General features: G+C 61.3%; 2 non-coding genes across 2 annotated transcripts; both read left to right on the top strand.

The window, feature by feature from the left end:
* The first annotated feature begins 938 nt into the window (after positions 1 to 938).
* TRNAF-GAA (transfer RNA phenylalanine (anticodon GAA)) lies at positions 939 to 1011 on the top strand. The gene has a single exon. It is a non-coding gene; the product is annotated as a tRNA-Phe (tRNA).
* Positions 1012 to 12465: 11454 nt separating this feature from the next.
* TRNAF-GAA (transfer RNA phenylalanine (anticodon GAA)) lies at positions 12466 to 12538 on the top strand. The gene has a single exon. It is a non-coding gene; the product is annotated as a tRNA-Phe (tRNA).
* The last annotated feature ends 378 nt before the right edge of the window (positions 12539 to 12916 follow it).

Below are 12916 nucleotides of genomic sequence, written 5' to 3'. Positions count from 1 at the left end.
GCTGTGAGCGAACAAAAGCTCTCAGGGCAGGGCCGAAGTAGCTCAGCTGGGAGAGCGTTAGACTGAAGATCTAAAGGTCCCTGGTTGAAGCCCGGGCTTCGGCAAGTGGCAGGGCGGGAGGGGTCCTTGTTGCTTCCTCCTGGCGTTTTGCAGAGCGGCGCTCTCTTCTTCCAGCCTGCCCCACCATGGCCGTGTCCTACACACCATGCAGATGGCCACGGCCCACCCCACAGCTGCGGGGAGCAGCCAGGACCCACACCGATGGCATTCTCCTTTGCTCGGCATCCTCCCACCCTGCGCTCCCTCACCTCTCTGGGGCCAAGCCAGAAGGCTGGCAGGGCCATGGGGGACCTCAAAGGATGCCGGAGGCATTTGGGTGCTGCGCTGCATCCACCCAAGCGGGGCTTCCAAAAGGTGGTCAGCAATCGCTCTCCAGCCTCACCCCCTTATCCTGTGGGGTCCTCACAGCCTCTCCTGTCCAACAAGCCCATGAGAGATGTTGGGTTGCGGCATCTCCACCTCTCGAGATCTGCCCAACGTGGCTGGGCAAAGTCCCCACGCGAGGCTTTGGGAGGAAAGTGCTCTTTGGAGATGCTGCCGTTGGCCGACCTGGGGCATTCCCAATGACTGGAGGCATGTCAAGCCACCTGTGGGGACATTGGTGGATTTCTGCGGACGAGGGAGGACCTGTAGGTGTGTTAGTTTTACGGCGGGCAGAACAAGGACTGGTTCAGGCATTGCCCCCCACACCCACACAGCAGGTGCCATCCAACCCGTGCCTGGAGAACAAGAGCAGAGCAAGTTGGGCAATGGTCAGCAGGGACATCCAGAGCCCGGCAATGTCCAGGCAACATACAGCTTGCTGCAGGCACCTCCTGCGCCTTGGCCTCCGCTCTGGCACGGCTCTGCTGTGAGCGAACAAAAGCTCTCAGGGCAGGGCCAAAGTAGCTCAGCTGGGAGAGCGTTAGACTGAAGATCTAAAGGTCCCTGGTTCAAGCCCGGGCTTCGGCAAGTGGCAGGGCGGGAGGGGTCCTTGTTGCTTCCTCCTGGCGTTTTGCAGAGCGGCGCTCTCTTCTTCCAGCCTGCCCCACCATGGCCGTGTCCTACACACCATGCAGATGGCCACGGCCCACCCCACAGCTGCGGGGAGCAGCCAGGACCCACACAGATGGCATTCTCCTTTGCTCGGCATCCTCCCACCCTGCGCTCCCTCACCTCTCTGGGGCCAAGCCAGAAGGCTGGCAGGGCCATGGGGGACCTCAAAGGATGCCAGAGGCATTTGGGTGCTGCGCTGCATCCACCCAAGCGGGGCTTCCAAAAGGCGGTCAGCAATCGCTCTCCAGCCTCACCCCCTTATCCTGTGGGGTCCTCACAGCCTCTCCTGTCCAACAAGCCCATGAGAGATGTTGGGTTGTGGCATCTCCACCTCTCGAGATCTGCCCAACGTGGCTGGGCAAAGTCCCCACGCAAGGCTTTGGGAGGAAAGTGCTCTTTGGAGATGCTGCCGTTGGCCGACCTGGGGCATTCCCAATGACTGGAGGCATGTCAAGCCACCTGTGGGGACATTGGTGGATTTCTGCGGACGAGGGAGGACCTGTAGGTGTGTTAGTTTTACGGCGGGCAGAACAAGGACTGGTTCAGGCATTGCCCCCCACACCCACACAGCAGGTGCCATCCAACCCGTGCCTGGAGAACAAGAGCAGAGCAAGTTGGGCAATGGTCAGCAGGGACATCCAGAGCCCGGCAATGTCCAGGCAACATACAGCTTGCTGCAGGCACCTCCTGCGCCTTGGCCTGCGCTCTGGCACGGCTCTGCTGTGAGCGAACAAAAGCTCTCAGGGCAGGGCCGAAGTAGCTCAGCTGGGAGAGCGTTAGACTGAAGATCTAAAGGTCCCTGGTTGAAGCCCGGGCTTCGGCAAGTGGCAGGGCGGGAGGGGTCCTTGTTGCTTCCTCATGGCGTTTTGCAGAGCGGCGCTCTCTTCTTCCAGCCTGCCCCACCATGGCCGTGTCCTACACACCATGCAGATGGCCATGGCCCACCCCACAGCTGCGGGGAGCAGCCAGGACCCACACCGATGGCATTCTCCTTTGCTCGGCATCCTCCCACCCTGCGCTCCCTCACCTCTCTGGGGCCAAGCCAGAAGGCTGGCAGGGCCATGGGGGACCTCAAAGGATGCCGGAGGCATTTGGGTGCTGCGCTGCATCCACCCAAGCGGGGCTTCCAAAAGGCGGTCAGCAATCGCTCTCCAGAATCACCCCCTTATCCTGTGGGGTCCTCACAGCCTCTCCTGTCCAACAAGCCCATGAGAGATGTTGGGTTGCGGCATCTCCACCTCTCGAGATCTGCCCAACGTGGCTGGGCAAAGTCCTGAGAGACCCGTGCCAAGGGGTCCCGCTCTGATCACGACAGGCTGTGCGCGACACTCCTGAGATGCCCTCCACCATCAGCCTTTCGCAGAACGTGTCAAGACACCCTCGGGACCACCTCAACCAAGTGGACGTGCGCACGCACCCGTGGAGCTTCCCTCGCGAGGCTTTGGGAGGAAAGTGCTCTTTGGAGATGCTGCCGTTGGCCGACCTGGGGCATTCCCAATGACTGGAGGCATGTCAAGCCACCTGTGGGGACATTGGTGGATTTCTGCGGACGAGGGAGGACCTGTAGGTGTGTTAGTTTTACGGCGGGCAGAACAAGGACTGGTTCAGGCATTGCCCCCCACACCCACACAGCAGGTGCCATCCAACCCGTGCCTGGAGAACAAGAGCAGAGCAAGTTGGGCAATGGTCAGCAGGGACATCCAGAGCCCGGCAATGTCCAGGCAACATACAGCTTGCTGCAGGCACCTCCTGCGCCTTGGCCTCTGCTCTGGCACAGCTCTGCTGTGAGCGAACAAAAGCTCTCAGGGCAGGGCCGAAGTAGCTCAGCTGGGAGAGCGTTAGACTGAAGATCTAAAGGTCCCTGGTTGAAGCCCGGGCTTCGGCAAGTGGCAGGGCGGGAGGGGTCCTTGTTGCTTCCTCCTGGCGTTTTGCAGAGCAGCGCTCTCTTCTTCCAGCCTGCCCCACCATGGCCGTGTCCTACACACCATGCAGATGGCCATGGCCCACCCCACAGCTGCGGGGAGCAGCCAGGACCCACACCGATGGCATTCTCCTTTGCTCGGCATCCTCCCACCCTGCGCTCCCTCACCTCTCTGGGGCCAAGCCAGAAGGCTGGCAGGGCCATGGGGGACCTCAAAGGATGCCGGAGGCATTTGGGTGCTGCACTGCATCCACCCAAGCGGGGCTTCCAAAAGGCGGTCAGCAATCGCTCTCCAGCCTCACCCCCTTATCCTGTGGGGTCCTCACAGCCTCTCCTGTCCAACAAGCCCATGAGAGATGTTGGGTTGCGGCATCTCCACCTCTCGAGATCTGCCCAACGTGGCTGGGCAAAGTCCTGAGAGACCCGTGCCAAGGGGTCCCGCTCTGATCACGACAGGCTGTGCGCGACACTCCTGAGATGCCCTCCACCATCAGCGTTTGGCAGAACGTGTCAAGACACCCTCGGGACCACCTCAACCAAGTGGACGTGCGCACGCACCCGTGGAGCTTCCCTCGCGAGGCTTTGGGAGGAAAGTGCTCTTTGGAGATGCTGCCGTTGGCCGTCCTGGGGCATTCCCAATGACTGGAGGCATGTCAAGCCACCTGTGGGGACATTGGTGGATTTCTGCGGACGAGGGAGGACCTGTAGGTGTGTTAGTTTTACGGCGGGCAGAACAAGGACTGGTTCAGGCATTGCCCCCCACACCCACACAGCAGGTGCCATCCAACCCGTGCCTGGAGAACAAGAGCAGAGCAAGTTGGGCAATGGTCAGCAGGGACATCCAGAGCCCGGCAATGTCCAGGCAACATACAGCTTGCTGCAGGCACCTCCTGCGCCTTGGCCTGCGCTCTGGCACGGCTCTGCTGTGAGCGAACAAAAGCTCTCAGGGCAGGGCCGAAGTAGCTCAGCTGGGAGAGCGTTAGACTGAAGATCTAAAGGTCCCTGGTTGAAGCCCGGGCTTCGGCAAGTGGCAGGGCGGGAGGGGTCCTTGTTGCTTCCTCCTGGCGTTTTGCAGAGCGGCGCTCTCTTCTTCCAGCCTGCCCCACCATGGCCGTGTCCTACACACCATGCAGATGGCCATGGCCCACCCCACAGCTGCGGGGAGCAGCCAGGACCCAAACCGATGGCATTCTCCTTTGCTCGGCATCCTCCCACCCTGCGCTCCCTCACCTCTCTGGGGCCAAGCCAGAAGGCTGGCAGGGCCATGGGGGACCTCAAAGGATGCCGGAGGCATTTGGGTGCTGCGCTGCATCCACCCAAGCGGGGCTTCCAAAAGGCGGTCAGCAATCGCTCTCCAGAATCACCCCCTTATCCTGTGGGGTCCTCACAGCCTCTCCTGTCCAACAAGCCCATGAGAGATGTTGGGTTGCGGCATCTCCACCTCTCGAGATCTGCCCAACGTGGCTGGGCAAAGTCCTGAGAGACCCGTGCCAAGGGGTCCCGCTCTGATCACGACAGGCTGTGCGCGACACTCCTGAGATGCCCTCCACCATCAGCGTTTGGCAGAACGTGTCAAGACACCCTCGGGACCACCTCAACCAAGTGGACGTGCGCACGCACCCGTGGAGCTTCCCTCGCGAGGCTTTGGGAGGAAAGTGCTCTTTGGAGATGCTGCCGTTGGCCGTCCTGGGGCATTCCCAATGATTGGAGGCATGTCAAGCCACCTGTGGGGACATTGGTGGATTTCTGCGGACGAGGGAGGACCTGTAGGTGTGTTAGTTTTACGGCGGGCAGAACAAGGACTGGTTCAGGCATTGCCCCCCACACCCACACAGCAGGTGCCATCCAACCCGTGCCTGGAGAACAAGAGCAGAGCAAGTTGGGCAATGGTCAGCAGGGACATCCAGAGCCCGGCAATGTCCAGGCAACATACAGCTTGCTGCAGGCACCTCCTGCGCCTTGGCCTCCGCTCTGGCACGGCTCTGCTGTGAGCGAACAAAAGCTCTCAGGGCAGGGCCGAAGTAGCTCAGCTGGGAGAGCGTTAGACTGAAGATCTAAAGGTCCCTGGTTGAAGCCCGGGCTTCGGCAAGTGGCAGGGCGGGAGGGGTCCTTGTTGCTTCCTCCTGGCGTTTTGCAGAGCGGCGCTCTCTTCTTCCAGCCTGCCCCACCATGGCCGTGTCCTACACACCATGCAGATGGCCACGGCCCACCCCACAGCTGCGGGGAGCAGCCAGGACCCACACCGATGGCATTCTCCTTTGCTCGGCATCCTCCCACCCTGCGCTCCCTCACCTCTCTGGGGCCAAGCCAGAAGGCTGGCAGGGCCATGGGGGACCTCAAAGGATGCCGGAGGCATTTGGGTGCTGCGCTGCATCCACCCAAGCGGGGCTTCCAAAAGGCGGTCAGCAATCGCTCTCCAGAATCACCCCCTTATCCTGTGGGGTCCTCACAGCCTCTCCTGTCCAACAAGCCCATGAGAGATGTTGGGTTGCGGCATCTCCACCTCTCGAGATCTGCCCAACGTGGCTGGGCAAAGTCCTGAGAGACCCGTGCCAAGGGGTCCCGCTCTGATCACGACAGGCTGTGCGCGACACTCCTGAGATGCCCTCCACCATCAGCGTTTGGCAGAACGTGTCAAGACACCCTCGGGACCACCTCAACCAAGTGGACGTGCGCACGCACCCGTGGAGCTTCCCTCGCGAGGCTTTGGGAGGAAAGTGCTCTTTGGAGATGCTGCCGTTGGCCGTCCTGGGGCATTCCCAATGACTGGAGGCATGTCAAGCCACCTGTGGGGACATTGGTGGATTTCTGCGGACGAGGGAGGACCTGTAGGTGTGTTAGTTTTACGGCGGGCAGAACAAGGACTGGTTCAGGCATTGCCCCCCACACCCACACAGCAGGTGCCATCCAACCCGTGCCTGGAGAACAAGAGCAGAGCAAGTTGGGCAATGGTCAGCAGGGACATCCAGAGCCCGGCAATGTCCAGGCAACATACAGCTTGCTGCAGGCACCTCCTGCGCCTTGGCCTGCGCTCTGGCACGGCTCTGCTGTGAGCGAACAAAAGCTCTCAGGGCAGGGCCGAAGTAGCTCAGCTGGGAGAGCGTTAGACTGAAGATCTAAAGGTCCCTGGTTGAAGCCCGGGCTTCGGCAAGTGGCAGGGCGGGAGGGGTCCTTGTTGCTTCCTCCTGGCGTTTTGCAGAGCGGCGCTCTCTTCTTCCAGCCTGCCCCACCATGGCCGTGTCCTACACACCATGCAGATGGCCATGGCCCACCCCACAGCTGCGGGGAGCAGCCAGGACCCACACCGATGGCATTCTCCTTTGCTCGGCATCCTCCCACCCTGCGCTCCCTCACCTCTCTGGGGCCAAGCCAGAAGGCTGGCAGGGCCATGGGGGACCTCAAAGGATGCCGGAGGCATTTGGGTGCTGCGCTGCATCCACCCAAGCGGGGCTTCCAAAAGGCGGTCAGCAATCGCTCTCCAGAATCACCCCCTTATCCTGTGGGGTCCTCACAGCCTCTCCTGTCCAACAAGCCCATGAGAGATGTTGGGTTGCGGCATCTCCACCTCTCGAGATCTGCCCAACGTGGCTGGGCAAAGTCCTGAGAGACCCGTGCCAAGGGGTCCCGCTCTGATCACGACAGGCTGTGCGCGACACTCCTGAGATGCCCTCCACCATCAGCGTTTGGCAGAACGTGTCAAGACACCCTCGGGACCACCTCAACCAAGTGGACGTGCGCACGCACCCGTGGAGCTTCCCTCGCGAGGCTTTGGGAGGAAAGTGCTCTTTGGAGATGCTGCCGTTGGCCGTCCTGGGGCATTCCCAATGACTGGAGGCATGTCAAGCCACCTGTGGGGACATTGGTGGATTTCTGCGGACGAGGGAGGACCTGTAGGTGTGTTAGTTTTACGGCGGGCAGAACAAGGACTGGTTCAGGCATTGCCCCCCACACCCACACAGCAGGTGCCATCCAACCCGTGCCTGGAGAACAAGAGCAGAGCAAGTTGGGCAATGGTCAGCAGGGACATCCAGAGCCCGGCAATGTCCAGGCAACATACAGCTTGCTGCAGGCACCTCCTGCGCCTTGGCCTGCGCTCTGGCACGGCTCTGCTGTGAGCGAACAAAAGCTCTCAGGGCAGGGCCGAAGTAGCTCAGCTGGGAGAGCGTTAGACTGAAGATCTAAAGGTCCCTGGTTGAAGCCCGGGCTTCGGCAAGTGGCAGGGCGGGAGGGGTCCTTGTTGCTTCCTCCTGGCGTTTTGCAGAGCGGCGCTCTCTTCTTCCAGCCTGCCCCACCATGGCCGTGTCCTACACACCATGCAGATGGCCATGGCCCACCCCACAGCTGCGGGGAGCAGCCAGGACCCACACCGATGGCATTCTCCTTTGCTCGGCATCCTCCCACCCTGCGCTCCCTCACCTCTCTGGGGCCAAGCCAGAAGGCTGGCAGGGCCATGGGGGACCTCAAAGGATGCCGGAGGCATTTGGGTGCTGCGCTGCATCCACCCAAGCGGGGCTTCCAAAAGGCGGTCAGCAATCGCTCTCCAGAATCACCCCCTTATCCTGTGGGGTCCTCACAGCCTCTCCTGTCCAACAAGCCCATGAGAGATGTTGGGTTGCGGCATCTCCACCTCTCGAGATCTGCCCAACGTGGCTGGGCAAAGTCCTGAGAGACCCGTGCCAAGGGGTCCCGCTCTGATCATGACAGGCTGTGCGCGACACTCCTGAGATGCCCTCCACCATCAGCGTTTGGCAGAACGTGTCAAGACACCCTCGGGACCACCTCAACCAAGTGGACGTGCGCACGCACCCGTGGAGCTTCCCTCGCGAGGCTTTGGGAGGAAAGTGCTCTTTGGAGATGCTGCCGTTGGCCGTCCTGGGGCATTCCCAATGACTGGAGGCATGTCAAGCCACCTGTGGGGACATTGGTGGATTTCTGCGGACGAGGGAGGACCTGTAGGTGTGTTAGTTTTACGGCGGGCAGAACAAGGACTGGTTCAGGCATTGCCCCCCACACCCACACAGCAGGTGCCATCCAACCCGTGCCTGGAGAACAAGAGCAGAGCAAGTTGGGCAATGGTCAGCAGGGACATCCAGAGCCCGGCAATGTCCAGGCAACATACAGCTTGCTGCAGGCACCTCCTGCGCCTTGGCCTGCGCTCTGGCACGGCTCTGCTGTGAGCGAACAAAAGCTCTCAGGGCAGGGCCGAAGTAGCTCAGCTGGGAGAGCGTTAGACTGAAGATCTAAAGGTCCCTGGTTGAAGCCCGGGCTTCGGCAAGTGGCAGGGCGGGAGGGGTCCTTGTTGCTTCCTCCTGGCATTTTGCAGAGCAGCGCTCTCTTCTTCCAGCCTGCCCCACCATGGCCGTGTCCTACACACCATGCAGATGGCCATGGCCCACCCCACAGCTGCGGGGAGCAGCCAGGACCCACACCGATGGCATTCTCCTTTGCTCGGCATCCTCCCACCCTGCGCTCCCTCACCTCTCTGGGGCCAAGCCAGAAGGCTGGCAGGGCCATGGGGGACCTCAAAGGATGCCGGAGGCATTTGGGTGCTGCGCTGCATCCACCCAAGCGGGGCTTCCAAAAGGCGGTCAGCAATCGCTCTCCAGAATCACCCCCTTATCCTGTGGGGTCCTCACAGCCTCTCCTGTCCAACAAGCCCATGAGAGATGTTGGGTTGCGGCATCTCCACCTCTCGAGATCTGCCCAACGTGGCTGGGCAAAGTCCTGAGAGACCCGTGCCAAGGCGTCCCGCTCTGATCACGACAGGCTGTGCGCGACACTCCTGAGATGCCCTCCACCATCAGCGTTTGGCAGAACGTGTCAAGACACCCTCAGGACCACCTCAACCAAGTGGACGTGCGCACGCACCCGTGGAGCTTCCCTCGCGAGGCTTTGGGAGGAAAGTGCTCTTTGGAGATGCTGCCGTTGGCCGTCCTGGGGCATTCCCAATGACTGGAGGCATGTCAAGCCACCTGTGGGGACATTGGTGGATTTCTGCGGACGAGGGAGGACCTGTAGGTGTGTTAGTTTTACGGCGGGCAGAACAAGGACTGGTTCAGGCATTGCCCCCCACACCCACACAGCAGGTGCCATCCAACCCGTGCCTGGAGAACAAGAGCAGAGCAAGTTGGGCAATGGTCAGCAGGGACATCCAGAGCCCGGCAATGTCCAGGCAACATACAGCTTGCTGCAGGCACCTCCTGTGCCTTGGCCTCCGCTCTGGCACGGCTCTGCTGTGAGCGAACAAAAGCTCTCAGGGCAGGGCCGAAGTAGCTCAGCTGGGAGAGCGTTAGACTGAAGATCTAAAGGTCCCTGGTTGAAGCCCGGGCTTCGGCAAGTGGCAGGGCGGGAGGGGTCCTTGTTGCTTCCTCCTGGCGTTTTGCAGAGCAGCGCTCTCTTCTTCCAGCCTGCCCCACCATGGCCGTGTCCTACACACCATGCAGATGGCCACGGCCCACCCCACAGCTGCGGGGAGCAGCCAGGACCCACACCGATGGCATTCTCCTTTGCTCGGCATCCTCCCACCCTGCGCTCCCTCACCTCTCTGGGGCCAAGCCAGAAGGCTGGCAGGGCCATGGGGGACCTCAAAGGATGCCGGAGGCATTTGGGTGCTGCGCTGCATCCACCCAAGCGGGGCTTCCAAAAGGCGGTCAGCAATCGCTCTCCAGAATCACCCCCTTATCCTGTGGGGTCCTCACAGCCTCTCCTGTCCAACAAGCCCATGAGAGATGTTGGGTTGCGGCATCTCCACCTCTCGAGATCTGCCCAACGTGGCTGGGCAAAGTCCTGAGAGACCCGTGCCAAGGGGTCCCGCTCTGATCACGACAGGCTGTGCGCGACACTCCTGAGATGCCCTCCACCATCAGCATTTGGCAGAACGTGTCAAGACACCCTCGGGACCACCTCAACCAAGTGGACGTGCGCACGCACCCGTGGAGCTTCCCTCGCGAGGCTTTGGGAGGAAAGTGCTCTTTGGAGATGCTGCCGTTGGCCGTCCTGGGGCATTCCCAATGACTGGAGGCATGTCAAGCCACCTGTGGGGACATTGGTGGATTTCTGCGGACGAGGGAGGACCTGTAGGTGTGTTAGTTTTACGGCGGGCAGAACAAGGACTGGTTCAGGCATTGCCCCCCACACCCACACAGCAGGTGCCATCCAACCCGTGCCTGGAGAACAAGAGCAGAGCAAGTTGGGCAATGGTCAGCAGGGACATCCAGAGCCCGGCAATGTCCAGGCAACATACAGCTTGCTGCAGGCACCTCCTGCGCCTTGGCCTCCGCTCTGGCACGGCTCTGCTGTGAGCGAACAAAAGCTCTCAGGGCAGGGCCGAAGTAGCTCAGCTGGGAGAGCGTTAGACTGAAGATCTAAAGGTCCCTGGTTGAAGCCCGGGCTTCGGCAAGTGGCAGGGCGGGAGGGGTCCTTGTTGCTTCCTCCTGGCGTTTTGCAGAGCAGCGCTCTCTTCTTCCAGCCTGCCCCACCATGGCCGTGTCCTACACACCATGCAGATGGCCACGGCCCACCCCACAGCTGCGGGGAGCAGCCAGGACCCACACCGATGGCATTCTCCTTTGCTCGGCATCCTCCCACCCTGCGCTCCCTCACCTCTCTGGGGCCAAGCCAGAAGGCTGGCAGGGCCATGGGGGACCTCAAAGGATGCCGGAGGCATTTGGGTGCTGCGCTGCATCCACCCAAGCGGGGCTTCCAAAAGGCGGTCAGCAATCGCTCTCCAGAATCACCCCCTTATCCTGTGGGGTCCTCACAGCCTCTCCTGTCCAACAAGCCCATGAGAGATGTTGGGTTGCGGCATCTCCACCTCTCGAGATCTGCCCAACGTGGCTGGGCAAAGTCCTGAGAGACCCGTGCCAAGGGGTCCCGCTCTGATCACGACAGGCTGTGCGCGACACTCCTGAGATGCCCTCCACCATCAGCGTTTGGCAGAACGTGTCAAGACACCCTCGGGACCACCTCAACCAAGTGGACGTGCGCACGCACCCGTGGAGCTTCCCTCGCGAGGCTTTGGGAGGAAAGTGCTCTTTGGAGATGCTGCCGTTGGCCGTCCTGGGGCATTCCCAATGACTGGAGGCATGTCAAGCCACCTGTGGGGACATTGGTGGATTTCTGCGGACGAGGGAGGACCTGTAGGTGTGTTAGTTTTACGGCGGGCAGAACAAGGACTGGTTCAGGCATTGCCCCCCACACCCACACAGCAGGTGCCATCCAACCCGTGCCTGGAGAACAAGAGCAGAGCAAGTTGGGCAATGGTCAGCAGGGACATCCAGAGCCCGGCAATGTCCAGGCAACATACAGCTTGCTGCAGGCACCTCCTGCGCCTTGGCCTCCGCTCTGGCACGGCTCTGCTGTGAGCGAACAAAAGCTCTCAGGGCAGGGCCGAAGTAGCTCAGCTGGGAGAGCGTTAGACTGAAGATCTAAAGGTCCCTGGTTGAAGCCCGGGCTTCGGCAAGTGGCAGGGCGGGAGGGGTCCTTGTTGCTTCCTCCTGGCGTTTTGCAGAGCGGCGCTCTCTTCTTCCAGCCTGCCCCACCATGGCCGTGTCCTACACACCATGCAGATGGCCACGGCCCACCCCACAGCTGCGGGGAGCAGCCAGGACCCACACCGATGGCATTCTCCTTTGCTCGGCATCCTCCCACCCTGCGCTCCCTCACCTCTCTGGGGCCAAGCCAGAAGGCTGGCAGGGCCATGGGGGACCTCAAAGGATGCCGGAGGCATTTGGGTGCTGCGCTGCATCCACCCAAGCGGGGCTTCCAAAAGGCGGTCAGCAATCGCTCTCCAGAATCACCCCCTTATCCTGTGGGGTCCTCACAGCCTCTCCTGTCCAACAAGCCCATGAGAGATGTTGGGTTGCGGCATCTCCACCTCTCGAGATCTGCCCAACGTGGCTGGGCAAAGTCCTGAGAGACCCGTGCCAAGGGGTCCCGCTCTGATCACGACAGGCTGTGCGCGACACTCCTGAGATGCCCTCCACCATCAGCGTTTGGCAGAACGTGTCAAGACACCCTCGGGACCACCTCAACCAAGTGGACGTGCGCACGCACCCGTGGAGCTTCCCTCGCGAGGCTTTGGGAGGAAAGTGCTCTTTGGAGATGCTGCCGTTGGCCGTCCTGGGGCATTCCCAATGACTGGAGGCATGTCAAGCCACCTGTGGGGACATTGGTGGATTTCTGCGGACGAGGGAGGACCTGTAGGTGTGTTAGTTTTACGGCGGGCAGAACAAGGACTGGTTCAGGCATTGCCCCCCACACCCACACAGCAGGTGCCATCCAACCCGTGCCTGGAGAACAAGAGCAGAGCAAGTTGGGCAATGGTCAGCAGGGACATCCAGAGCCCGGCAATGTCCAGGCAACATACAGCTTGCTGCAGGCACCTCCTGCGCCTTGGCCTCCGCTCTGGCACGGCTCTGCTGTGAGCGAACAAAAGCTCTCAGGGCAGGGCCGAAGTAGCTCAGCTGGGAGAGCGTTAGACTGAAGATCTAAAGGTCCCTGGTTCAAGCCCGGGCTTCGGCAAGTGGCAGGGCGGGAGGGGTCCTTGTTGCTTCCTCCTGGCGTTTTGCAGAGCAGCGCTCTCTTCTTCCAGCCTGCCCCACCATGGCCGTGTCCTACACACCATGCAGATGGCCACGGCCCACCCCACAGCTGCGGGGAGCAGCCAGGACCCACACCGATGGCATTCTCCTTTGCTCGGCATCCTCCCACCCTGCGCTCCCTCACCTCTCTGGGGCCAAGCCAGAAGGCTGGCAGGGCCATGGGGGACCTCAAAGGATGCCGGAGGCATTTGGGTGCTGCGCTGCATCCACCCAAGCGGGGCTTCCAAAAGGCGGTCAGCAATCGCTCTCCAGAATCACCCCCTTATCCTGTGGGGTCCTCACAGCCTCTCCTGTCCAA

The sequence above is a fragment of the Rhea pennata genome, chromosome 24 (genome assembly GCF_028389875.1).
Source record: "Rhea pennata isolate bPtePen1 chromosome 24, bPtePen1.pri, whole genome shotgun sequence".
Classification (NCBI taxonomy): Eukaryota; Metazoa; Chordata; class Aves; order Rheiformes; family Rheidae; genus Rhea; species Rhea pennata.
This window is presented reverse-complemented; position numbering and strand designations above follow the sequence as displayed.